Below are 10,994 nucleotides of genomic sequence, written 5' to 3' on the forward strand. Positions count from 1 at the left end.
AAATGAGTGAGTGAGTGAATGAGGAGATTTACATTTCTATGGAAGTTAATGCAACTGCACTTTATATACACTTGTGGTATTATTTTTGTAATATTTTCTGTGTATAAGATATTAAACTGTATTGTATGGTGTTGTTTTGTACTGCTGTAATGAGAGACACCATCAACCGGAATCAAATTCCTTGAATGCTCACAAACTTGGAACACTCCCCACGCACTACATCTTGTATAGTTCCAGGAAAATATGGCCCACATGGATGGTGAGAGACCCTTCAGGTACATTAAGTGGCTCAGAAGGGGAACTAGTTTACTTCCTGAAATGGTGAAGGAGGCCCAGATGTCCTCGGCCTGTGGTGCAACCTGGAGGCGATGACAGCATGTGTGCCAGACAGACAGATGAAGCAAGCGCACACCCCCTGCCAACTCTCAGGATGCATTTATCTGTCCGTCCTCTCTCCCTCCCTCCCTCTCACAGGAGGGTTCTCAGGTGCTTCATAGAGACGATGATCACTTAGTTTTTCATCACCCTAAATGGCCCGTCAGAGCATTTTTGCCCCTGTGCACACCTGATGCAATGTGACTTTTACTTACCTACGGAAGCTTCTGCACAAAATCCCAGCAGAAGGTGAATTGCCACGGCAGGAAAATAGATGACCTCATACAGAGAGTCTCTCTCACATCACCTCCCAGTACTAATTTTATTATGATGTCATCTAGAGACGTTTCATCGATAGCAGCCCCGCTAAAGCGAGAGAATTCTTTGGCTCTTTGAGTATATCTGCTGTCTTATCTACCTTTGCCTGGACCAGACCGCTGCGATAAGGACCAACACATTTGCTGGTGCTAGAAAGTGCCATGGCCAGACTGTTCTGACCTCTCTTAAGGACCAAATGAGATAAAACATGACAAATGGTTGTCATTGTTCTCCTCAAACGTGAATTTGCACCTTTTGCATCCATCTTACGGCCGCTTCAGAAAGGTCATGGTCCCGGTTGAGCCATGTACCATTCATCAAAATCTAGTTTAAATCATGCCCAGCTCAATAAGGAATACACAGGGTACTCCTGCATGAAAATGTCATATAATCCATTGCTATATGCGAAATATAAATATAATAGTTTTACAAAAATATGGAAGATTTCATAAAAGTAGAGCTTTGCAGTACCCGATCGGTACCGCTTGCACGATTGGTTCCATGCCTGCGGTAGTAAGGTGCACTTAGTAAACCCATAAGTGCACAGCGACCAGTGGATTACTGACAGATTGAAGGCTTGCTTTATATTTTTAAAACCTTTAAACTTAAGGATTACTAGTCAGTTTTAATGATGTTTAAGGCCTTATTTTTTAAATATCCGCTCACACCACTGTGTGCTTCTGCTCAAAACGAATGCTGCAAGCAGGCGTGGCTTCGTGCTGCAAGTAGGTGTGGTTTCCCACAGGTGATATGACTTGGTCATTTTTGAGAAGAGCGGATATTTCTGCGGCAGGCCGGTATAATCAAAATCCCTCCCGTTAGCCAAATTTATATCGTTTATAGCGATTATACCATGCAGCCCTATTTCGCTCCACTATGGAACATCACAAAAGGCAATCTCAGTCCAGAATGTCCTCATCTTTGGTTCCTTGATGGGGGAACAAGCTATTTCCCGCCACCTGAACAGGGCCATCTACTCCGATGCCACATCCTCTCCAAACTAATGTACCCAGATTTGCACTTACTCACGCTTACTGTTCTCTCTGGGTCTGGGTCCTGAGACAAACTGATGTCCTACATTAATGGCACTTTGTTCTAAAGCTTAAGTGACATTATTCACTTGAATGTAATGTTTTGAACTCATTTTGAATACAAACAAAACGCATTATTAAAAGATTGTGTGTTACTTACTATTCAAACGTATTTGTAGTGAATCTTAAATTAACCCCAAAGCCTTAGAATGCTTTCAGGGTTCCGTTTTTAATTTTGTGATGGTAATTTCACGCGTGCTCTAGGAGAAAGTGTGTTACTGGTGTGAACATATGAGGCACACAACCATCAAATTTGTGCACAGCGCTCGCGCACAACTTAATTAACTTCACCGGTGCATGCTGTGCATGTCTGAACACACCTCTCTCCATGTCAGCAAAAGGGCTTTCACATGCAAATTTCTAAAGGCTGCCGATGGACTAGAACTCGGTCAAGATAAACTCCACTTTCTGTGCTGATCGTCTTAAATATGATATCTGGTGTTATGCTGTTGCATCATTCTGAAGTGTGAAGTGGGAAGTAGACTATATATGTTACTTGATTCATGCTTTTTTCCTTTTTTTTGGCGGTCTGCGGGGCGATATGGATGAGTCATCGCAGGGAACATGCTCACTACGCTGCGGAGAGGCGAGAGCTCAGCACTCTCACACCTGACCTGAAACTGAATCAAATGTTCCGGCGCAGAATGTAGGTCAGGTATCGCGGTTCGGTTTATACGGTCTTTTTTTAAAAAAATGCAACATTTGTACTCATCTGGTGGGATTTTAATGATAGACCGCAGGCCATCTGCCGCAGGCATGTACTGCTGCTTGGATGTTGGTATTCTGTGAGGAACAGAGCAGGGTTTTTATTTGACAGAAGTCAAAGATATTGTGCTGCTAATTATGCATGTAAACAGAATCATTAGCTGTTGTCAAATTATAACAATAATAGTGTAAAATGTTCAAAAGAAATAAGCAATAGAATACATTATAGTATGTAGTGTGGAGTTCCAATTGTACCACATTGAAAAAAAATGTTTATTGAATTATAACACATTTGCATCAAGATTTTTTTGTATTTCATTTAGGTTTTACAACAACAACAACAACATTTATTTCTTATATAGCCCAAAATCACATACAGTATGTCTCAATTGGCTTTGACAGGCCCTACAGTTGACACCCCCCACACTTGACCGTTCTGCACACAAGGAAAAACTCCACACAAAAAAACTCTAGGAGAGAGAAAAAAAAGAAAGGAAGAAACCTTGGGAAGGAGTGATAGAGAGGGACCCCCTTCCAGGGTAGAGTGAGCCTGCAAATGGTGTCAGTGCAGGGTTGGGGATGATATGATAATAAGTCCTACAGTTGTAGGGTTGGAGAAGTCCAGGATGTAGTCAGTGTCATGGTCTAGATTACGTGTCCATAATGATGTTACTGGTCCATTTGAAGATCCCTATAGCTGTAGTTGGAACAGTGGTGGTGGCTGTGGTGACCCTCTGGTTTGTTTCATGGTATGTCCTTGTTAAGCAGTTGTCAGGAACCAGGATTTATTTGCTGGTCTCTTCACTGGGGTCTGCCAGTAGTCTGGGTGCTTGATTCCGTGTTTCGGAGAAAAACAAACAGAAGCAGCGGCAGACGGTTGCACTGTACGACCGATACTGAAATCTGTGGTTATAGTGGTATATTGGTGCTACAGTGGCCTGGTACCCTAACTAGGACAGCCTAACTAGGGTGAATTTAACTTTGTCTGTGTCTAACAGGGGGACTCTGTCACCAGCCAGTCAGGACCACAGCACCAGTACAGTCTCATGATTTCCAGGCATACCCATCAAAAACCTCTTCTAATGCTGTCACTCAGGTCCAGTAATCATGTTGCAAAATCTTGTTTTTTAAGAATGTGGCAATTTAATGCTCATTAGTTCTTTTGATGCCATTTTCATCATCTGGTCATCATGAAAGATGTGCTGTTCTCAAAAAGGCTGAACTGAAGGCTGAAGTGAAAGTGATTAGTTGTCACATGTGACAGGCCACAGCACAGTACCAAGTGCAAACAGGTCTTTGCATTTAACCATCCCCTGAAGGAGAGCAGTGTGTGGGGACGGTACTTTGCTCAGTGGCGCCTTTGCGGTTCGGGATTCGAACCGGCAACCTTCTGATTACTGATCCACTTCCTTACCTGCTAGGCCCTGGTTTTATTTATTCTATGTTTCACTTTAGAGCATGCAAATGTCACTGCCTATAACTCCATTCTTCAAAGAGACACTGTCATGAGTGGACTGAGAATAAATGGGTGAATGAAAAGCAGGGGTGCTGTCCTGCAGAGAGTCTATTTTTATCTCTCAGCCTTGGTCTGTCAAATCTGAAATGGACAGTCAGAGGCAAATACATTTTGTCGCTTGTCAGGGGGGATCTTACACAGACCCTCCTGTGGGAGGAGGCCATATTCATTATTCTGGAAAGCCTTCCCAGCTGGGTAATTGTGAAAAACGTCCAAGAAAAAAACAAAAAAAGCAAGAAAGAAAGAAACCTCTACCTCTGGCGAGCCTTGGGAAGAATCTGGAAATTGAAAAATCGGAAACAGCAAGACATAAAGCGAGCGAAGCAGGACAGTATGGGGCCTGGCTCTGTAGAACAACCCCTGAGGAGGCCGACTTTTTTACCCTGGTCCAATTCAGTGGGAGAAATCCATACCATTGGCTGAAAAGGAAAATTAATTGTGCAGTCCCACCAGGGGCTTCCCAGGTAGATGGGCTCTAAAATGGAGCAAAATAAAATGGCAGAGGACAAGAAACATTTGCTTTCGTTGTATTAATCTGTGAAATTGCATTTTCCCCTGGAATGCCTGTAATCATGTGTCGTAACCATGGATGAAAAAAGGGGAATGTTTTGTGAGTTAGGCCCTTTCCACACGAGAATGCTTTTCTCTAAAACGGGTTTCTGGTTTTTCACACACGGGAGCATTATCTGAAATGTTGTCGTCCACACGGAGAAGCAGATAACGGTCCAAATGCAGTTTTAACCCCCCTCCATACCTGTAAGTGGTGCTGTAACTCCCCGGTCTCTCCTTGTTTGGCATCTAGTTCTCCTCCGTGGCATGTTAAACAGAACACGTCGTTGTTCTCCAGCCTTGTGCTTTCATTAGAAATGTGCACCATAGAGAGGATGGAGTAACTTTTTGAGGTTCTGCAGTGTTTTCCGCCATTGTTGTATGTATGACACGTTATAGGTCAGGTTGGTTGGGCTAATACTTCAGCGTTTTTACCAAAAAAGCTGTCCACACGGATATGTGTAAAAAAGAAATTCACTCTGCAACCCATTTAAGAAAATAACTGTCCTGGGTCCCCGGAAACACCGTCTCCATGACGACACAAGGACAGATCAGATAGAATTTATCGCGTCTAAGAGAAAAGTTCTTCTAAGGTTCCTGTGTTCTGGTACAGAGCTCCCATGCTTTGGAACAGCATTCCTGCTAATATTCAGACACAGTATCCAGGCAAAATACAAGCATTCCATAACAGTTAATCTTTCATATACTATGACAATCTGCCACTAACACCATAACAGCTGAAGCTAGAGGCATCTTTAAATGGCCTTTTGTCCTTTTAATGGACAATAGTTTATACCTACTCTGCACAGTCCAGTACCTTTAAACATGGATTGGTCCTTTCTCCAGTTCATCATGTTGGACTATTTATTACCAACTTACTCTTAAACCTATTGGACTGTTTTCTTGGACAAATCAATACCAACCGTGCTCTGACACCTATGGCATGCTCACTCTATCCTGGAAGGGGGTTTCTCCCTTTTTTCCCTTGTGTGCAGAAAGGGTCAAACTGTGGGATTTTCAACAGGAGGGAATGTCAAAGCTCATGGAGACAAATGGCTAAATAAGAAATAAATGTTGAAATTTATGGGCTCCTGCAAGTTGGAGCTCATAAAGCTTTTATTATGAGAATTAAATGAGCCACCTCTCCTACTGACCTGTGACAGACTGCAAAACAAACCTTGAAAGCCCCACTGACAGTGATTACATCCCCAACGGGGTCACCGGGCGGCGGCTTAAAAACGTGCGGTCACTGAGCATAAGCCTTCCTTGGGATATCACAGCACTGGTTCAGCATGACAGCAACCAGAAATAGAGTGGGACCTTGGGAGCATGTGGAACATGAAGATGGAGCTGAAAAGCTAGGTCATGGCCAGGTCACTCCGTGCTGTGCGGTGCCCTTCAGACGACCTGTAACTGGCCCCACCTCTTATAGAACCTACATTAAATTACTGATAAATCTGATCAGTCACACAAGTTGCTAAACTCAGTGTCTGCCCCATCTATGTACCAAATTCTTTTTTTTTTTAGTATCTGTCTTTCATGTTTTGGATTCATTATTATCTTGTATTATCTTGTTTTGTAAAATTCCCTTTTATCGGCCCATTTATTGAAGGACAAATGGCAGGCAGTGGATCCTTAACAGGTATTATCTTTAAATTGTCCTTGAGTTTAAGTTAGTCTGAAAACAAAACTTTATTCTAAAATTCTGCAATTCAATTCAACACTTACAGCTACTGTTAATACTTCAACACCATGCCGTGTACACTTGCAATCCACAGGTCACTGGAGTGGGACCGCAAATAAGAATTGTGCAGGTGGCCTTACACACAGTCCTTCCACTAATTACAGGTTCCACCCCCCTGGGGGGACCGGTGAACTTGTGGTTACTGATTGGCACTGCCAGGCATAAACCGGCATGAGTTGTCCCATTCGGCTCTATGTTCTTGCAAAATGTAAACGTATCAGGATGAGAAGTGTCTACTCCTCCAGAGCTTTGGAGGCCCACATGACACCCAGAGGATTTGAACATGACACAGGAATGTTAACGCAGGCGTCGGTAAGCATACCCGCCAAGGGCTCCTGTGTTTACACATTTTTTCTCAATGCGACTCTCTTATGACTTTGCTAATTAAAGTGGCTTATTAGCTCGAGTATCTTACCACCTGAATGCTTAGCAGCTCATATAAAGTTGGTCGTAAAATAAGATTTCAAGAACAATGCAGGTTTTTGGCCAATGATAGCCTACCCCTGTCTCAAAGGATCCGTGGACAAAGTATCCTTAATATGATACAGGGGTGCTAGTAGCCTAGTGGGTAACACACTCACCTATGAACCAGAAGACCCAGGTTCAAATCCCACTTACTACCATTGTGTCCCTGAGCAAGACACAGTGGGCGTGAGGTGTGGGCGGGTATTGAATATAAGTTTTTAATATTCAAGTCACAGCAGCCCACTCTCCCATCCATAAACATTCTTCGTCCTAATTTCATCTTAGCGCAATCTGTTGATGCGCCCAACCCCTTCATTACTGGCTAATTTGCTGACTGCTGCCACTAGACTGTCCTTGGCAACAGAGTGACGTGTATCAGAGAAGCAGCGCCGTCCCTCTCTCCTCACCAGGTCACCTGTCACAACACAACATGACCCCTGCCCCTTGGCTGCCACCTCACTGGCATGACAAAGCTATGCCAGGTTGTGCGCTCTGCACCGTGCTGCTACTTCAGCCCCGCCGGCAGACGAGGTTAGTGGCGGGCTGCAGGGCAGTCGGCCAGGTGGTGTCAGTGAAGGGTGGTGGTACCAGAAGGTGTTTCAGTGCCCCTGCTAATGAAGCGCTAATGAAGGGTGGGCTCAGAACGAGAGTCGACGTGGCACCGATGGTTGCAAATACCAGGTGTTTCCCAATAGGCTGCTGGGATGATATGTGGCATTGTGACAACAGGAGAATGCAGATATACATGTGATATCATGTATTCATTATCATTCATTTCCATTGAGAAGAGCCCATTACATTAAGGGCCATATTGTCCCACCACTGTATTAGACACAGTGCACAAGGTGCATCCTCTAGTATCACAGCATTTATGACAGAGATAAAAAAAAAAAAAGATAACTATTTTTGGTTTTGTTTGAAGAGAAGAAACTAACTACACATATTTAATGATATTTAATGCTATTATCTTAGCACTAATAGCACTTAAACACTGTAAAAAAAAAAAAAAAGCTGCAGCTGGTTGCCTTAAATTTTTAAGCTTTCCAAGTTTTAAGTTTATACGTGGTACTTTCCTGTAACAAAATTGTATACAATGGGGCAGTGGCGGCCCCCCTTAATCAAAAGGTTGCTAGTTTGAATCCTGATCCGCCAAGGTGCCACTGTGGTGCCACTGAGCAAAGCACCATCCCCACACACTGCTCCCCGAGTGCCTGTCATGGATGCCCACTGCTCACTAAGGGTAATGGTTAAAAGCAGAGGACACATTGTCATTGTGATACACAGCACAATACATGGTGAACACAACGAAATCACTTCACTTTCAACAGTTGGCTTTAAAACTTGACATTTAGTCACTGGAACTGATTAGACTTCCACCCATAAACCCAACCAACCATTACTGTCTCCATCTTTTCTTCATGTTGAGCTTGCAAGGTCCCTCGCTTTGAAAAATAAGGTGTACAAAGGTGTAATCTTGATTCCCAATATCCTGGAAACTGGACAGTCATTTTAGCACCCTCGCCAATCCAATCTTCTATACGTGAACAGTGTAACAAGTTTTCCTCAATATGTTAAGAGCAATCGATTAAGATGCCAGAGTTTTAAAAAGTGCTTCACATCACAGCAGCGACTGTTGCACCCCTATCAATTCTCTTTTCTGTCGCTTCTAATTTCCAAACCACGGCAACACAAATAATTTGTTCCAACAAGCCTTCCACTCCCCGGTGAGGAATTATGGGATTGCAAATTGTTACCAGGGTCTGGTACACTGTGTTCAGACAGCAAGAATTCTGTCTGAAAACCCCAGTCTGTCTGAACACATGATTTAACATTCATATCTGTAAAATTGGTCATATGAGATATTACATGAGAGGAACATTCAGAAATCTAAAGCTATTAACCTTGAAAGCATATCAAAAAAGTAATTTGCAGATTCATTCCCATTAAATATTTCATATTTTACTATTAACGTGTTGAAAATATCTGGTAGTTAATGTTCTGATCCATATTTTATTGTTAGTCGATTATATTATGGTTTCAAAATCGGCATGAAATGTAACACATGGAGTCTACTTCTGTTTCTTCTTCTTTCCTCTCTTATTGGCATGTATTGAGAACACACAACAATGCAGTGTTCCAAGCAAAATTTTACTGTCATTTAACGTCATTGTACACTCATCATCCTCACAACATTCTTCCAGGACCATGGTGAAGCATAAACCTATGCAGGACTACATAGCATGCAAAAGAAAAATAAAACGAGTTGTTCTTTTCAAAATTAATTTTTGATTAGGATACAACATGTAAATATATAAAATACACTTTTTGTCATAGTTGTGAATTAATTTGCATATTCTGGTCCAGATAATGACTGTAATATGCTGAAAAGGCAGCTAGTCTGGGTAGAGTGTGCTCACTCACTCATTATCCTTAAACGCTTTGTCCGGTTCCTCAGGGCTGCGGCTACCGGAGACCATCCTGGAACACTGGGCACAGTGTGCATGTATAGAGATAAGACTGGACCTCTTTTAGGGTGGGACACCAGCCCACCACAGGGTGCACACACACACCATTCACTCAATGGCCAATTTAGGGTCACCAGTCCACCTAGTGTACATGCCTTTGGACACCAGATGGGAGGAAACTGAATAACCCTGAGGAAATCCACATGTACATGGGGAGAGCATGTAAACTGGCATTTGGAAATAGTAGAGGTCGGATGGCAGGTAGACCGGCTAAAAAGGAGTTACACTAATCCAGACGTGAGATTACCAAGGACTGAACGAGTATTTGGGTGGCCTGTGTTGATAGATAAGGGCGGATCCTTCTGATATTGTAGAGAAAAAATATCTGAGCAGGAAATATTGGTGATGTTGGTCAAGAATGAGAGTTGGTTGTCTATAGTTACTCCAAGGTTGTCCAGGTAAATAGCAAGATGTTGTGAAGAATCTGCTGGAATGAATATTAGTTTGGTCTAGGTTGGATAGAGTTTTAACATGATTAAATGTCAGTTAGACATGCAAAGATCTTGGATCTCTTATATATATACAAGATCTTTGCCTGTCTATATATATATGACAAAGTGAGGGTACACTTGAAAGTGAGGGCCCAACATGAAGTCACCATTATTGTGGAAGAAACCCAAAGCAATCACCTCAACAACATTTTCCTTTTTAAAAACTTAATGCATTCAATTAAAAACTTGGACAGTGTTGCAGAAATGTTTAATTATTTTTTGGCAGCTTTTCAGTCACACAGTTCATGACACAGTTCAATCGCTTCAGGAGCAACTAAATGCTCCTCAGATTAAAGCAAGTGTTTCCTTGTTGTGCTTGAGAAAAATGCACAGGACACCATGGAGACATAGAGGAATTTTAATTACAGACTCAAGTCTCAAAATGCCATTTTAAATAGCTATAAGCTGTAATATGTCGCAAAAAAGATGTAATGAATTGTTTGGAACATCTGTGTGACAAAAGCACTTAATGAGAGTTCATTAGCAGAAAGTGGGGAGAATCCTTCAAAAATTTTTAATAATACTGCATTAATGCACTCAGCCAATAAGACCCCGATACCCGGACTCACTTTTTTTTTTCATCAGCTCTCATATGAATTTTAACTAAGTTTCCCTCAGCTGAACCCTGCTGCTCCATCTTCCGTCTTTGGCGTAATTGCCATAAACAGTGAAAGACGGGAGGTGCTGTAGTTTTTTTTTCCCTCCGTCTTCCTGTCACCTATCCCTCTGTTGCCGGGCATCGGCTGCCACCTCGCCCATTCTGTGTTCCATTTGCTCTGCAAATATTTGAGTAGCCTGTTGGAAATGGCTGTTTGCTGCGTACTTAGACTGGCGTTTGTAGAGGGGGGGGGTCCATTTTCCCCTACTGAATCAGGACTGATTCTCCAGATCACAACGTCTCTATAAACCGCTGTTCAGTTTTCTTTACCAGACTCTTTGCTTGCCTTTGACAAATAAAATGGATTTCTGTTTTGGTGACAAAATGTAGATTCAGTTTTTGACTGAGCTTATGTCTGTGTGTGTGTGTGTGTGTGTGTGTGTGTGTGTGTGTGTGTGTATTTACCTCCACAGCCATCTGCCTCAGGTAAAATCCCCCTGCCATGCGTCTCCTGGGTGAACACAATGGAAAATCCCCACATTTGCAGTCGAGCCCCCTTACTATTCTGCACCTCGCATCTCCGCGATGCGGCAGAGGGGGGATTTTCTCCACCACCC

This window comes from Denticeps clupeoides, chromosome 11 (genome assembly GCF_900700375.1).
Source record: "Denticeps clupeoides chromosome 11, fDenClu1.1, whole genome shotgun sequence".
NCBI classification, from domain to species: domain Eukaryota; kingdom Metazoa; phylum Chordata; class Actinopteri; order Clupeiformes; family Denticipitidae; genus Denticeps; species Denticeps clupeoides.